We start from the raw sequence: 18534 nt of genomic DNA, 5'->3' as shown, positions 1-18534 counted from the left end.
TTTTTTTATATCATGACCGTAGAACGAAGCTTATACAACTAGATATTAGACTACTAAATTTAAAATGTTACTTTGTTATGTTTTTTTTTTTTTTTTTTTTTTTTGTTGCTAAACGAAATTGTTTCTCTTTTAGTCATTTTAAGTTTTGGAATAGAGACAATACGTTTTGACATTGTCTATATAGGACTACTCAATGTATCTCACTCATGTATCAAAGTATACTAATAAGCATAGATCGTTATAAAGATCAAACACCAGATTTATTCATACGCCTTTGAGATAGTATAGATGAAACCGTTTTTATGAGTGAGATGTAAAATATTTAACGAGGAATTTTCAGTCAGTGCTTTTCACAGTGCGGGACCTCGTTGTAAGTTGTTTCAAATAATTGTTTGAAGTATAACAAGACACGGGATGACGTATTGTTGTAACAAACACCTGTATATACAGGTTGTATTTCCGTATCGATGTATGTCGTAAAGTTTTGTCACGTTCTGTAGAGGAAATTCTTCATTAGTGAAAATTGATTACCCATCAAAACTGATGGTTTAATTTAAAGAGAAAACCAAGTAATTTAATCATATCACGTTAGCTAGCAATGCGTTTTAGGTAGTTCTAATAATAAAATAATCATTTCTTGTTTTTTGTCATTTCCAGGATTCAACCAGCAAAACTAATTTGCACGCGTTGTTGTAAGTTAACTATTTATATAAACTCATGAAAGCACAAAAATGTTTTTATATATATATGAAGGGCATATTTAGATCGTATGCACACAACCGATAGTATTATGATAGTTACATATTTTATAATTATAATACCTGAATTTTAACTTCCTATCGCATATATATTAAGTTAATTAAATAAATTGTTTTACTTATTTTTATGACATATTTTCATATGCATGAAGTATTACAACTAGTGCTTATATTTGGTTTGTATATTTTCTTAGTTCTTGTCCGCAAAATACGGATAGGGCTCTATTTGTTTTACTATTTAGTAACGTTTCAACAATCAATTTTCTAAACGTTTATTTTCAGCTACGACCCGTATGATCTCTGGACTTCTCTCTTTATGTGTTTGAGTTGTTGTTATTTCATAAATCAGTTAAAACCTGTATACTAAAAAAATGGACAACTAAAATCAATCAAACAGAACTAAACATTACGATTTTCACATAATTTCTTCCTCAGCGCATCACATATAGTGTTGCCCATATTCTAGAAGGACGAGCATTATCCCCTCTTTCACGTATGAATAATAAGTTTTTTCTGGTTGTTTTTTTCCAAATAAATCATCTTATGTATTGAAGTGAAGTTACATAAAAGAAAAGATACACAATTTTAAACGAAATAAACCATTCACTTGTCCATCTGTTCGTCTTCAGCTTATTGGATAGAAAGTACAGAAAATGTTTAATAATGGATGGACCAACGCTTTGAGAAATCAGCGGGTATTCCAAGGTTAATATTAAATTTTCTTCTTGTTTTTTACGCTTCCTGTTAAAATGAATCTTTGAATAGTGCGGTTATATCCAGTGATACAATAATATTATATAATATCTCAAGATATAAGAGTGAAATAAGTTATTTAAAAAAAAAACATGAATAGTTTTCATTACAAAAAGCATTAACTTTTTCTTTCAACAGGTGTCGTGATCGCAATGACACAGAGGCCGTTTCCATGTAGGACCGGGTATAGCCTAGTGAATAGCATTCCGAATTGTGGATTTACGAGCCCATCGCTCGAGTTCCGTTAGCTCATTAAAAAAAGATAACAACTGTTCTCCGCAATTTGAGGTCATGCTTGCGTTATAAGTGTGACGGTCAAATTTCACTATTCCATGAGACAAAAGTAGACTGTTCAAAATTAGAAACGGCTAGCGCAGATAGCTCAAAGCAGCTTTGCGATACTTGTTTGCTTGTAATTAAGCACAAATTGGCCTATCTGTGTTCAGGTATCAAAGCCCGGCTTCTAGCGTTGCAACTCCGCACACATTCCGTTTCACGAGGGGTAAGGGTGGTGGCGCCGAAAAACAAACAACCGTTTTACTTGGCTCAACATGGCCAGGTGGTTAAGGCTCTAGACTCGTAATCCGCGGGTCGCGGGTTTAAATCTCCGTCGCACCAAACATGCTCGCCCTTTTCGCCGTGGGGTCGTTATAAAGTGACGGACAATCCCACTATTCGTAAGTAAAAGAGTAGCCCAAGAGTTGGCGGTGGGTGGTGATGACTAGTTGCCTTCCCTCTAGTCTCACGCTGCCAAATTAGGGACGGCTAGTTCAAATAGCCTTCGAGTAGCTTTGCGCGAAATTCAAAACAAACCAAATCCAGCAAAATCCTTATCTGTAAATGTCATAGCTTAGATTATCAAACTCCTAAAGAAGGATTATTTTTTTTCAAAACGTCATATCTAACTGTCTTGGATATTCTTCATCTCTGACGCTTCATGCTTTCTGTCATCTGATAAATCTTTAAAAAAATAAATAGGTTGTTTTCTCTGTGGCGGCCACGTCCGCGCTCTCTCGCCCGCCATTTGTTTCACAAGAGACAGTCGTCCACGGTTTGTTCAGGCACTCCATTCCTCACATACCTGCTGCCGGTGACCCGATGCCTCTCCGATACTTTAAAAGCCTATCTGTCGGTCTCCAGTAGGTGCTCCGCTAACGCCTTGATACGTCATTGAGAATATGGCCTGACAGTGATCAAATGGTTCGCCCGCAGTGGCACACTTTGTCCTAGCGACGTCAGATCTTGGCTACCCATTGTAGGTGAAGCCGTCCCTCTGGTGAACCTGAAATACCAGAAAACCATCTTGAGAAAACTAATAATAATTTGAACACAATATTTCACGACATTTGGTGCGTTAAAATACAATCACTAATATACGGTACATTTAGGATCATATCTATGTTTGTATGCTTTTAACTGCATGTTACCTTCATCGTACAAGTTTACAAGTCAGATAATAAAATGTATTTACGTACATAAGTGAAAACATAAGTATAGATATCTATGTATTTATTCATTTATAACCTTGGTAGATTTACGTGTTTCAAAAATCGAATAATTAACCTTTTTTATATATGTTAGGTTTAAATAACTGTTGTAATGTAATGATAAAGCGCAGATAACATTAAAGAGTTAAGTCGTTATTTATATATTTATGTACAGAAACTTAAGCACTTTTAACTAGCCAGGTCAGGGCGGTATTAGGAACCACAGTTAGGTGAGTGATTAATTAATCTGTTTTATACCATAATAGCTGTTGTTCATGCAATTCATGGTACAGTTTATTTGGAATTTCGCGCAAAGCTACATGAGGACATCTGCGATAGCCATCCCTAACTTAGCCGTGGAAGACCCACCGCCTACGAATTATCAACAGGCGTTCTACTGCTTTATTTAATTGTCGGGTTAGACACATCTTGCAGTGATGATAACGTCCGTCTTCTAACATCTGAAGTTTTATCTTACACATTTTCCATTCTTGACACGAGGCATTTGGTCCGTTTGATAGGAAAAATACAATAGGAATAATCAGATATAGGAGCTTCCCGGTGGCTCAGCGGTATGTCTGCGGACTTAGAACGCTAAAAACCGGGTTTCGATACTCGTGGTGAGCAGAGCACAGATAGCCCATTGAGGAGCTTTGTGCTTAATTCAAAAACAAATTATAGGAGTCCCAACGTCAGATCAACTCGTGAGACCTGTCACAGGAGACAGCTGTAGGATGATGGTGATTTATTAATGGTTCCCTATAGGCAGGATCTATCAGCAGAAGGTAAATAGGACTAATTCCACACAGAATGTTTCTGTTCTTCGCGCCTCAACAAACAGATACTTGAATATAAGCAAGAAATACGGTTCGTCATCCTGGTAGAAAATGTAATGTAAGTTAGGGACAACACAGCTTGTTTCACATCCACGAATCAGGATACGATATCTATCTCAGACGTTGTTCATTCTATTCACTCACACCAACTCGACTTAGCACGATAAAATCGCGTTTCCTGCTACGCCTCCTTAAAGGTTCCGTGAAGATATGCGGTTATGTAAAACTTGGTCATTAGCCTGTTGTTACTTGACATATCACATTTCACTTCCTCCATAAATCAAACTCTTGAAAAACAAGTGAAGGAACATTTAGTTCAAAATGTTTATTAGTGCTTCATAATAGTGAATTTATCACAATGTCGTTGTTGTTTCATGTGTATTACAGAATAAGACAGTAAAAACACACGTTTTCTTATAAGTTCTGAGTACATTCCTAATGTTGTTGTTGATAATCGGCCTTGTGTATTACTACATGTTAAACTAAATTAGGTAAAAGACATCGTTTATTTACACACAGTTTGAACACTTTTGTTTAAATTTGTACGTGGTTTGACATGATTGTTACGTTATCTCAATGAGTTAGGAAAAAAATTTGATTTTTAAATAACAACGATCCAGCAATTACTAAGTTACTTAAAAAAAAATTAATATATTTGTAGAAAGATCGAGCAAATGATGAGAAGGGATTTGTTATCCCTGTAAAAGGTTAACTGAGAAATCTTATGTGGAAAGGCCATTTATAATAATCCTCTCAACAAGAGCAGCATTCTACGGTACGTGCTACTCTGTAAAAAACTGTGATGCAACGTAACACAAATATTGTGTTATTTCACAACATAAACTGCATTCCCGAAATACATACTTGTGTGAACTACAACACAACTGATTGTTGTACAGATAGAAAAGTATAATATTTGTGTTTTCTAACAATACAGGTAATATTTCCGAAATACACACTTGTATGAACTGCAGCAGAATTAACTGTTGTAGAGGTATAAATGTACAACTTATGTATGTTTTCTATAAACACCAATAATGGGTAGAGTTTATTCAGAATCGTGTTTATTTGAATGCATTGTTATATTGTGAAACTACATTTGTATTTTATTTATATAGACTGTATAAAATTCAACAGACAGATTGTACATTAACTCAGTTGCGTTGTGTTTTTAACTGTATGATAAATAAACTTAGTATTCCGAAATTTGATTGGTCTTGAACTCTACGTTCAAGGAAGGGGTTTCTCCTAGCAAAGCCACATCAGGCTTCTACTGAGTTCACCGAAGGGAATCGAACGCCTGATTTTAGCGTTGTAAATTCGTAGACTTACCGTTGTACTATCGGGGGACTTCAAAGAAGGTACAGATCAACTTACATATTGATCAACGTGTGTTATTGGGTTATACTAGTTTCGGAGATTCCACCCCTCATTAGTAACCCTGAACACAGGTTAATTAACCAAAGAGAGATAAGCTAGTCCTATATCATACTGAAAAACATCACACTTTTGGTGAGAACGTTCTTTGTAGACACTATGTGAGATCAAATTTTGAAATTCTAAGTTTATCTATAGCTTTTATGCAGCTATACTGTGTGAAGAACTGAATAGTGGACAATGACACACCCTTTATTCACTTCACCTGTCCAGTGTGTAGGTTTTTCTCGTAGTGACTATAAAGCACGTTCACACCAGAAATATGTTTAAAGTCTGTGATTATTTAACACAAGCGTGCGTTTATTTACAGTACAAATAAATAGATATTTGGTTTATATCTTAAGTTGTGTCAACGCGTCATGATGTATGATTACTGTTTCTTATTGGAATCAATGTAATATATCTGTTATTTGATGTACTCGCTTCAGTATATGCGACTACGATGTGTATTGTATTTGTTTTAGGTTACACTGTTACAGTTACTGTTCTAAGGATGCTAGTATGTATAATAACTGTAACTAGTTCGGTATGTGATTCGTGCTTGATGTTGCGACGGTTTCTTTAAACGTATTATTTGAAGCTACAGCAGTAGTTGATTGTTGTTGTCGGGTTTTATTTACAGTGTGTAGTCAAAATAGGGGTCCCTCAAGCTCTATGACGGCTCCAGAATTGATGAAGACACTACACTCCACCTCCAGTAGCTCCAGAATTGATGAAGATATTATACTCCACCTTTAGTAACTCCAGAATTGATGAAGACACTCCACTCCAATTTTGATAGCTCCAGAATTGATGAAGATATTACATTCTATCTCTAGTAGTTTCACAACTGATGAAGACCCTAAACTCCACCTCTAGTAGCTCCAGAATTGGACCTGACAAGGCCAAGCGCGTAAGGCGTGCGACTCGTAATCCGAGGGTCGCGGGTTCGCGCCCGCGTCGCGCTAAACATGCTCGCCCTTCCAGCCGTGGGGGTGTTATAATGTGACAGTCAATACCACTATTCGTTGGTACAAGAGTAGCCCAAGTGTTGGCGGTGGGTGGTGATGACTAGCTGCCTTCCCTCTAGTCTTACACTGCTAAATTAGGGACGGCTAGCCCTCGAGTAGCTTTGTGCGAAATTCCAAAAAAACAGAATTGACGAAGATACTATGCTACACTTTACCTCTAGTAGGTCCAGATCCGAGGCTGTTTCTGGTTATCACCCGATTTATTTTTCTAAATCACTCGATCAGATTAATTACGTTTGTTTTTAGTTAAAAGAGAGAAAAAATGTTAAATCTGATTTCAAAATTTTATTTGTCATTTTCCTTCAACTTCCAACAACTGTTCATAAATCTGACAGATTATTAATAAGTTGACGACCTAATGTGTAAAGTATTGTTTCTATATCATTATTATAGATATTAATATTGATTCCTTACTTATATTCGGTTCTTCATAAATGCTCACAGCATGTTCACGAATGAAAGTTTTTAAAGAAATATTCCCATTGTGTACACAAACATGTTACATTAATGCACAATAGCAATTTCAATTTTTTTATCGACCAGTGACAAATTCTTTTTTCTAAAAATAAAGAAGTTAAATTTGGCTAAGTCCACATATTTCTTACGGGTTTCCCTTAAGCAATGCTTTGGTTTAGTGATACACAAACGTCTTTGTTTTAGGCCGTTTCGGAGGGGCAGAAAATCTCAAGGACCACCTACCGGTTCTACCCACATTTCCCGATCCCTTGTGTGGCCTCGGCCGTAACGTCGTTCTGCGCGTTTTGGACTAGACTTTGTTGAGGTTTTGCTAAAGTGAAAAAAGAATATATCATATATAAAAACCATTCTCTCTTATACAAAAAACTCGGTTCCATCTGCACATTTTAGCAAATACATCGTAATGATAATCATCGTAATATTTAACTTTTAATTTTAATTTTTCATGTGTAGTTGTGACCAGTTTTTCTTAAAACTATATTTTTCAATACTTTAGTTGTTCTTAAGTGTGTACAATATTTTATTTATAAAAAAAAATATGTGTTTTATGATTAAAACAAAACTCTCAGTTGTTGTTGTTTTGAATTAAGCACAAAGCTACACAATGGGCTATTTGTGCTCTGCCCGCCACAGGTATCGAAACCCGGTTTTTGGCGTTGTAAGTCATGTCAGACATGTCACTGAGCCACTGGGGAAGGGGGTAAAACTCAGAGACATTAAAGAACGTATTAATAAGGGGGTTAACACGGTATATTGGTCTGGAATAAAGAAAATTAAAGTCAGTGTGCTATATATATATATAGCACACTGATTTTCAACCTCTATTATAAAATGCCGTATGCTGCTGTGTTGTGATTTATTACATATGTACAGTGCAATTATGAACGTTTTTCTAAGAAAGAGAAGTCAACTGTAAATACAATTTTCTGAAAGGATCTTCAAAAGATAAATAATACTGAATCTTATTTCGTGATGGTTTTTATGCTCTTAAGTAAATAATAAGTTTGCAGGCCATAAGCACATTGTTTTATAAGTAAAGTTGTATTTGAAAATTAATGTTAACAGTAATATGGACCTTCTACATAACTTAAGCTTTTATCTCTACCTATGGCTTGTTTGTGAGAAAGTAGAGCACGTGTCTGAGAAGATAAAAGAAGACAGTGTTTTATTGAAATGCATTTAAAGACCCAATTCTGATCTTAATAAAATTTAAGCGACTCCACAACACGAAATGGTCAAAGATCCATTGTCCTCCACTTAATTATGCTATCGTTAATATCTTATTGTTTCTCTGTTGGAACATAGGAACTCCCAGATAGTCTGGTGGGGCAGGGAAACTACAATACATAATGGTGGGGTTTGTGAACTGCCAGACAGTCTGGTGGGATTTGGGAACTTCCAACTGGTATGGTGAGATTTTGGAACTCTCAGATGGTATTCTAAATCTCACCATAGCGTTTGAGAGTTCCCAAATCCTATCATCTAATCATATCATAGTAGATGTTTGTTCAGTATTGCTCCTTCAATACTCTATTTTGCATTGTTATGTTCAGTATTGCTCCTTCAATACACTGTTTTGTATTGTTATGTGATGCCTTCCCAACTGCCTTTTATGGCTGAACACTCTATTACAATGCTTGGCATGGCACAATGTATGTCGCGCTTACACTGTTATACAAATTTCAAACAACATGGCAACATATTTGTAACACTTCTCAACTGTGTGACACTGAAGCTCAACTATGCTGATATCAAAACGTAACTGTTTTAAAATGATTTGGATAGGAAATCTTGACTGCACAACGACAGACTCCTGATGTTAAATTTGGGAGTGATCACTAAAAACAAGTTACATAGATTACCTTATGTAGACAATTAGGTTGACCACAAGATCTTGGAGTAAAAAAAAAAAAGATATACCACAAAATGAGCTTGCATTGATCATGTACCTCGAAAATGATGTATGTAATTCTAAATGGAAAAGATCATATCTGAAGGACCAAATCTTAAATCATGATCGGTATCAAATTTCCCTAATTTAGCAGTGTAATACTAGAGGGAAAGCAGCTAGTCACCACCACCCACCGCCAACTTTTGGGCTACTCTTTTACCAACAAATAGTCAGATTGACCGTCATATTATAACACCCCCACGTCTGAAAGGGCAAGCATGTTTGGTGCGACGGAGATTCGAACCCTTGACCCTCAGATTACGAGTCGAACGCCTTAACCCACCTGGCCATGCCGGGCCAGAGAAAAGAAATATCCCAGCATTCATTTTATATTTTTTTATTTAAACTTTTTCTTCTTCTTCTGGCTGTTCCAAAATACAAGTTTCTAATTGCGCTTGCTGAGAAGATACTATGTCTTGTTTAACGTAATTTAATTACTAAAGCACACGCTTCACTACCATCCCTTATGATGTCACAGCGCGTGGTCTGAAAAATTACTAATAAAGTTCAGCTTTGCAAATAACTAGAATAAATGGCTAAAACAGTTGGATATAAATGATTAGCCACGACAATATAGTGTAAATAGTGGTAATCTGTGGTTTGTTGACATATTAGCTACCCAGATCTCCCGTGGAGATGAACAGAAATACATATTTCTAAATATTTAAAATGAAAGACAGGAAGAAGTGGAGTTACACAGCACTCCAGTTCCGAATGTATATTCCAATATCTCCAGTCTTCTGCTAGGTAGCAAACCCAGGAAAAAATGGAACTCTTCCTAAACTTTAGCTCGGGAGCCGACTTTAGGTTCAAGAGCAAATAGCTCAAAACTCAGAATCAAAATTCAAAGTGAAGGTGATTTGTAATAATAAAATATCTATTATGTAATTACAGTCTTAATCAAAATGAGATTCATACCATAATAGTAACCACATACCTAACATAAGTACACAAATAACACTATGCAACACAAATTTTGTTCCTGGATAGTATGTGTTATTTCTTAATTGCTTATGTTGTAAAAGTACAGAAAATGGCCATTTTTCCCTTCAAACTTTGCTTTTGTGACCTGGATAATGAAATTTAGAAATTAACCTATTTTATATGTAAAAACGGGCAAATTTGCACATTTTCATTTACATAAGGTCTGAATAAAACAACATATGAATTAAGATTTACATGTATTTATACTAAATTTATACAAATATGTTTAGACCTGAGTAGTTTTTTTAGATTTGCGACTGTAATGTATATCACTTTCACATATCAGCCACCAAGTATAGTCTCCTATCATGTTTTCGTTATACGCTTTCAGGTTACAAAAGCAAAGTTTGAAGAGAAAAATAGGTCTTTTGCATTTACTTTAGGCATAAGTAATTGATAAATAACACATTCTGCCCAGGGACAAGATAAAGTTAAAATTGTGTTACACAGTGTTATAATTTTTTTTCTTGTAACTCATTCTCTTCGTCTTCATCATTTTTCCATATTTTTCTCCACACACTTTACTTTCCCTGTTTGTAGTTCCTTTTATCATCTTCCAAATCCATTCTTGATGTTTCTTTAACCTACTCATAACAGTTGTTATTTTACACATCTCTCGTGTGTTCCAAACTCTCTTGTTTATTATTTCATGTGTCTTCTAGTTTGTTTTTCCATTTCATTTGCGGTTACTGTCAATCACATCCTAATTTGTTCAGTACGTTTTCTTATTCTTCTATCTTTCTAATTATTGGTTTTAATTATATAAGTAAGTCGCGTGAACCACGTGCATTTAGAACATATATCTCTCATATACTTGAATTATAATCAGTAAGAAACCTATCTTTGTTTTAAAAATTATTTTACGTTAGAACCATTGTCAGAATTATATTCCAGTAAGTTACATAAATCTGACAAGAGCATACAGATTTGAGAAAACAATAAGCATAAACTTGTGGGTTCTAAGAATTATGTTTCACCCGCATTATTTATGTTTCCATTCTAATCAGTAATAAAATCTAACATCTTCATTAATCTATACCAATATAATTGTTTGTTTGTTTTTGAATTTCGCACAAAGCTAGCCGTCCATAATTTAGCAGTGTAAGACTAGAGGGAAGGCAGCTAGTCATCACCACCCACCGCCAACTCTTGGGCTACTCTTTTACCAACGAATAGTGGGATTGACCGTAACATTATAACGCCCTCACGGCTGAAAGGGCGAGCATGTTTGGTGCGACGGGGATGCGAATCCGCGACTCTCAGGTTACGAGTCGCACGCCTTAACACGCTTGGCCATGCCGGTCCCGCCAATATTTCAACACTGTGTGTTGAAAGTCCTTGTTACTACATCTATATAAATATATTTGTATTGTCTAATGTTACTCCTTGTAACTTGATTGCATAGTGTATACGGACCTTCACCAAATTTTGTATGGAGGTTCATTGGATCAATGAATGGGGGGGGGGAGTACATACAAACCTTCAGTTTTGCATTTTGCATTTTTTTACCGCTACTTCACCCGTGTTGATGAATCTTCACCAAATTTGGCATGAAGGCGTTGGGTACATGCGGAAATACATGTATATTTGTGATTTTACATTTTGTGTTTCGTAGTTTTTATGGGCGTATTTTTACACTTACACATAAGGGAAGCAAATTTTCGTGTCCTGAGATAACCTTTCATTAATTATGAGTTTATAACATTTCATTCCACGGGACGGGTACTTCAGCTAATTATACAGTAAATATCTTTAGCACACCAATTGTTCTGAATATGCAACCGGAAAACATTTTCCTTGAAATTCATTTAATTTTCGAATTTAAAAAAACATATATTCCGCTTAAGTAACACTGTGATCCCAGTTGTCTGAAAATAAAGTTCATTTGAAAATTGTAAGTATTGGATATTAAAATAACAGTATTGTTCATACTGCATTATCACCAAACACAGTTGTTTTATATTTTCAATTTAAACCACAAAATGCAGTTATGTATACTATAAATAATATTGGTCGAAGTATAAAAGTGTGTGGTGGACCACTATACTCCAGCTCGTATATTTGTGCAGATACTTGTATAGTAACATATAAGAACATTTATTAAAGCTGGAATAGCTCTTTATTTATACATATAAAGAAAGAGGGTTAATCGAGTTTAAACTAACGTTCTTATAAAAGCTGGAGATAATACATATGTTTTTAAGGTTAAACATAAAAAGTAATATTAGTTCCTATTATCAAAGGCCGGGCATGGCCAGGTGGGTTAAGGCATACGACTCGTAATCTGAGGGTCGCGAGATCGCATCCCGGTCGCACCAAACATGCTCACCTTTTCACCCGTGGGAGGTGGGTGTCGTTATAATGTTACGGTCAATCCCACTATTCGTTGGTATAAGATGATGATGACTAGCTGCCTTCCCTCTAGTCTTACACTGCTAAATTTGGGACGGCTAGCGCAGATAGCCCTCGAGTAGCTTTGGGCGAAATTCAAAAATACAAAAAAAAACAAACCTTATTATCAAATAATCCATTTTAATTTATATTTACAAAGAAAAGAACATAACAAAGAAAATTGTTAGCGCGCATACAAAAATAAATTGGTTTCCACAAAAATACACTAAACAAGTACTTAAACGCAAATAATTATGGTAGGCATGCACAACAAACGCCCTCTATGCACATTATCAATAGGGACACATCAAAAAGTGTCATTAAAAACATTAAAATAGAGTTAATATATCCCATAATAAAGTATCTGTTCGTCTGAGGTTTAGAATTCTCTTTGCTTGTAGTTCTTATCAGTTTTCTATTACGTCTGGAGTTGGAAGTGGATATGCGCCCCATTTATTACAACAACTTGCCATACAAAAAAATCACTTTGGATCAGTCATGTACTGTTAAATATTCTATTACAACTGTCCTTGTACAACAGTAAGTCCACGGATTTACAACACTCAAATCACAGATTCGATTCTCCTCGGTGGACTCAGCAGATAGCCCGATGTGGCTTTGCTGTAAGAAAACACATACAACTGTCCAAAGGTTGGCAGTGGGCACTGTTGTATATACTGCCGCTCTCTCTCTAATATATCAGTTCAAAATTAGGATGACAAGCTCATTTTGTGCAGCTTTGCGAGAATATTGGAAGCAAACAACCAAACCAATCTTTCTATTAAGGTTAACCAGCTATTCTTGTGTTGAGTGTGTGACACACTTGATGAATGACCTTAATTTGTAGAGTTTCAGGCTGAGTAAGAAACGACAGCATCTGACAACAGTGTATTACATGAAAGTTTTGATTTACAATATTCGGCTACTTAGAACACGCCCTAACTACTTAAAATGTGCACAGTGTTATCAAATTTCGTTAATGCGTTTCTCTCTCTAACGTTCATTTTACTGTACGCGTTAAACCTCGTCTAAAAAATTACATTATTCAAAAACACTCAACAGATCGATTGTAGGTAAAATGGTGGCATGTAATTTGAAATAATTATACATAACTGGACATTCATTTGTACGTTTACTTAAACGGGAAAGCACAGCATAGAGTTGTAACTGCGTGGAAAAATAAAAGGTAATGTGAACAATTACACAGAAATTAGTGTTCATACTTTATTTACTGTTTAAAACAAAGTTAATACAGTAAATAATTCGATTGAATTGAGGGTCGAATTAACCAGCAACCAGAGTAGGCAGTTACCTTTAAGTTCATGCTGTCAAGAGGTTTACAGTGGTTACGTTTCCTTCTTCTTTTTAATTGGTCCCGGCATGGTCAGGTAGTTAAGGCACTCGGCTCGTAATCCGAGGTTGCTGGTTCGAATCCCCGTCACTCAAAACATGCTCGCCCTTTCAGCCGTGAGGGCGTTATAAAGTGACGGTCAATCTTACTATTCGTTGGTAAAAGAATAGTCCAAGAGTTGGCGGTGAATGGTGATGAATAGCTGCCTTCCCTCTAGTCTTACACTGCTAAATTAAAGACAGTGAGCGCAGATAGCCCTAGTGTACCTTTGTGCGGAATTCAAACCTAACAATCTTTTCAATTGTCTTCAGATAATTTTTTTTTTAAGTGTGAAAAGTTAAGTGTTTTCAAGGTATTTTGTTGGTAACGGTTTATCCTCATGGGAAAATTTCGATACAAAAATGAAGAGAGAGAGAGAGAGCTGGCGAGATAAAATGGAAGAGTACATGGAGCCAAAACTGCCTATAGTCCTAATCCAACCCTTGGTATAGTGACCCTTGTAAGGTATTTCAGTAGGCTTTTAACAGTTTGAAATAAATCATTTTTAATTACAATAGGCGCGAGGCGCCCAGAGGATTGGCGTCTCTATAGGTTGTAACTACTGTTGACAAATATAAATATTACGGTGTGAAACAAAATCGAAATGCGCACGGAGCTGGGCGTGGTCTTGTGGTTAGTGTGCCTGAATCTTAGGATCTATATGTTACTACAACATTTCTCTCCCCGTTTTGGGGTCGTGGACTGTAAAATTCTCGCTTTGCTGTTAGAGTGGCCCAAAAGTTGGAGGTTAGTGCTTTAGACTAGCTGCCTTCCGTCTAGTTCATCATTTTAAAATCAGCGACGAATAGAACAGTTAGTGATAGTGTAGCTTTGTTAAACAAGTCGAAGAAAACATGTTAAGAATGTTTAACCTCTTTCCACATACTAATAAAACAACAATAATTTACATTGCGTATTATGGTAAGAAATGTGATTAGAACTACTTAACCCTTGAACTACTGAAACCTTGACGTTTGAAAACAAAATAGCTGTTAAAACAGCTGGTATGTATAACATATGGTTCTCTACAGCCAAGGAAATCCTATGAGAAACATTCCAGAGTGAGCTGATTAAGCTTAATCTAATTTATTTCTTGAGAAATTTGAACATTGAAGGTACCAGTTTCATTTGTAGTCCCACTGTTCTGGTACCATAAACAATAAGGACCGGTTTTATTGGTAATCCCATTCTTCTGTAGACTTTAAACAATATGGGTATCGGTTTCATTTGTAATCCCACTCTCTTGTAGAATTTAAACAATAAGTGTACCGGTTTTATTGGTAATCCAACCATTCTGCGAAATTTGTACAATAAAGGTAATGGTTGTTTTTGTAATCCCACTCTTCTAACAAATAAACGATAATATACTGATATTCACTCAACTCTTGAGATTTATTAGGATAAGTTGAGTGAGTTTCAACAAAACCAGCACCTTTATTGTTTACATTCAACAGTAAATAAATGAAGTGATGACTTAAGCTCACTTCAGAATGTTTTATACACGTATTTTCATTTATTTGTTCCTTGGTCAGATAAAGATATACTTTTGTTGTTTTTAGAGCAAAGATAGACAATTGGCTATCCTTATTCACTGCGATGAATCTTACCCTGGAGTTTTGTGCTCTTCGTCTATAGTCTTACCATTTACCCACCAGGAAGAATAAGGAAATGTTTGCATATAATGATTTTTTGAACTACACCAAGAAAAACAAAATAAAAATATTGTATTCGTACATAGACCTGGATAATTCATGCAAACAAACACTTTCGCTGATACATTTTTACATCATTATAAACTAGTTGTTTTACCAAAGTTGTAAGTACCATGATACACAGTGAGCAAAATATTAAATTTCTGACTCTTTATGAATACAATTGCGTTGATGGCACATAAGTAATTTGAATGAAATAAATGTACTGCGTATAGTAGTATATTATATTTTACTGAACTAAAATATGACAATAGTTTTTTTTTAATAAGACATGAAATTATCATTTGAGTAAATATAATCTAGTTATCTAATTTTGATTTAACTCTCATAAATTACGCCCAGTGATGTATTCAGATTTAAAATCCAGTAACAACTCGATATCCTTTATTCGGATTAACTAGAATAAATCATACCTAAATTATGTTATGTTTTGATTAACTGGAATAAATCATACCTAAGTCATATTATGTTTTGATTAACTAGAATAAATCATACCTAAGTCATATTATGTTTTGATTAACTAGAATAAATCATACCTAAGTCATGTTATGTTTTGATTAACTAGAATAAATCATACCTAAGTCATATTATGTTTTGATTAACTAGAATAAATCATACCTAAGTCACGTTATGTTTTAATTAACTAGAATAAATCATACCTAAGTCATATTATGTTTTGATTAACTGGAATAAATCATACCTAAGTCATGTTATGTTTTGATTAACTGGAATAAATCATACCTAAGTGATATTATGTTTTGATTAACTAGAATAAATCATACCTAAGTCATGTTATGTTTTGATTAACTGGAATAAATCATACCTAAGTCATGTTATGTTTTGATTAACTAGATTCAATGGTTTCTAAAAAAATCCATGACATCACCTAGTTGAACAGAAGCCACTGATTTCAGTTCACCTTCCCTACAATATGTCCACATTTACAGTAACATCATTTACGTGATGTTTCTGTATGTGGGTGATACACAATGTCCTTAATATAACCCCAGAAGTAGTGATGTCTGGCGATTGCAGAGGCTACGGAATTGGCCCACACTAACCAATCCATCGTATGGAGTCTTTTCTTGCACGGTTGCCATTTCAATGGGTAACATTATCCACTGGAGTGAAAAAAACAAGACATCACAATAAAAACCTTTTGAGTTTGGTTACAAGACATTGAAAACAGCATGGTTGTATTTCTTTAATTAAGTTTAAATCTGAGAAGATCATTTTTGGCCACTCTTTATTATCTACATGAGTATGAACCATTAATATATATTATCCGTTTAGTTGAAAGGAACCAGGAGCAGTAATATCTGTGCTATTATACCCTTCAGGTAAATAGCAATCAGGGATATCTACACCAAAATATCACTCAGATCAATAATATTCGATGATATCTAATCCTTAGCGCATTCAGGTTAATTAGATTCAGTGATATATGTATTCAATAATATTGTTGATAAAAGTCAGAAACAGTGGCATTTTATCTATTTTATGATTCAGACTCAAACTCAGTGATGTCTACTAACCTGTTTCTGTTATTTTTAATCCATAACATCCTACAATTAACTTGATTTAGTGACATCTATTCGACATCATTATTAAGTTAACATAACGAACAGTGATATCTAACCATCACGTTTATTTTGGTGAGACTAAATTAGAAATATCTAATTAATACAAACAGTTAGATGAGCCACAACCAGTGAAATAACTTTCTATTCAGACCAGTAAGACCCAGTAATATTTATACGACGCTATTATTGAGATAAGTAAAAGCCAGTAATATGCTGTCATTTAGTACAATAAGACCCAGTAATATGCGTACGATACTATAATTCATAGGAATCACAACCAGTAATATTTAATCTATCACCCCTACGCATGTGAACCAATAAAATCAAACACGGTGTAGGAAAATATTCTCAGAGGATATAGTCAATATTTCAAGATTTTTCAAACCTATAAGAAAAAAAAGTCTTATTTCATTTTGTGTTTTATTTGTGTTATTTCAACGAACACTACATCGTCACCCAAGAACTGTTGACGCGAAAACAGAATTATCGTACATGTTTATATTGACCATAAAATAATTGCTAAACATCTTATGGATTTGAAATTATCAGAAATACATTTCACAGTAAAAATGTTCATTTGTGAAGAGTTAGAAGTCGATATATTATCAACCGCTCAGAAACTGCAAATATAAATATTGCATAAAATTACTTTTACATTAAAACCTCATTTGAGAACAGAGGAGATATTTCTTGATTTAGTCTTATTATGATTTATGATCATTTTTATTAATAACTACTTTTGTTGTTTTGCTTTATATAATAAGGCTTAAACTAATTTCACTTCACTAGAGATTTCATCATTTTCACACTCATAACCAACAAATTTGCTACTTTAACAATTTATAGCATCAGGTCGTATTCACAAGTAAAAGCAACTGTATACAGATGTAAACACTCTTTTTCTACACACTGTTTACTTTGACAGAAAAGTTAGTTTACTAAAAATGTTGATTAAAATACACTGAATACCATTTCAAAACAGCCAACTACCTAAAATATTACAAGATGACTATGTGAACATTTGGATTAAATTCAATAGTGTTGTTTGTGACATTGGAAATTTATATTATGTGCTCAAACTCAATATTAACATTAGCTTTAGAGGACTCATTTTGTAACAAGAAGTACCGAGCTTTATACTGTGTTATATGTTATTGTAAACTATGTTTTATCATTATTAAAAGCTGTATTATTGGTCTAGAGATAATGTGTTTGTAAACGTGTAAATGCAAAGGTTATTAGGAAAATACATTATTAGTTTACTTTGTTCATCATTATTAAAAGATGTAAATACATTATTAGTTTACTTTGTTCATCATTATTAAAAGATGTAAATACATTATTAGTTTACTTTGTTCATCATTATTAAAAGATGTAAATACATTATTAGTTTACTTTGTTCATCATTATTAAAAGATGTAAATACATTATTAATTTACTTTGTTCATCATTATTAAAAGATGTAAATACATTATTAGTTTACTTTGTTCATCATTATTAAAAGATGTAAATACATTATTAGTTTACTTTGTTCATCATTATTAAAAGATGTAAATACATTATTAGTTTACTTTGTTCATCATTATTAAAAGATGTAAATACATTATTAGTTTACTTTGTTCATCATTATTAAAAGATGTAAATACATTATTAGTTTACTTTGTTCATCATTATTAAAAGATGTAAATACATTATTAGTTTACTTTGTTCATCATTATTAAAGATGTAAATACATTATTAGTTTACTTTGTTCATCATTATTAAA

At 34.1% G+C, this 18534-nt stretch overlaps 1 long non-coding RNA gene across 8 annotated transcripts in view; it reads right to left on the bottom strand.

Annotated features, from left to right (window-relative positions):
- Positions 1-1014: 1014 nt before the first annotated feature.
- The window catches only part of LOC143228592 (uncharacterized), a 93713-nt gene continuing 76193 nt past the window's right edge, over positions 1015-18534 (bottom strand). For 3 of the 8 annotated variants that reach the window (XR_013015362.1, XR_013015360.1, XR_013015366.1), the window contains 2 exons: positions 6981-7068; positions 1015-2793 (listed from right to left, as the gene is read on the bottom strand). This is a non-coding gene — a long non-coding RNA (uncharacterized LOC143228592). Of the gene's footprint in view, positions 2794-6886; positions 7069-16009; positions 16308-18534 lie in introns of all 8 variants that reach the window. The other 5 variants (XR_013015358.1, XR_013015356.1, XR_013015364.1 and 2 more) reach the window with 4 other exon arrangements.

The sequence above is a fragment of the Tachypleus tridentatus genome, chromosome 1, assembly GCF_004210375.1.
Source record: "Tachypleus tridentatus isolate NWPU-2018 chromosome 1, ASM421037v1, whole genome shotgun sequence".
Classification (NCBI taxonomy): Eukaryota; Metazoa; Arthropoda; class Merostomata; order Xiphosura; family Limulidae; genus Tachypleus; species Tachypleus tridentatus.
The sequence above is the reverse complement of the archived record's forward strand: the minus strand, read 5'-3'. Positions and strand labels throughout refer to the sequence as shown.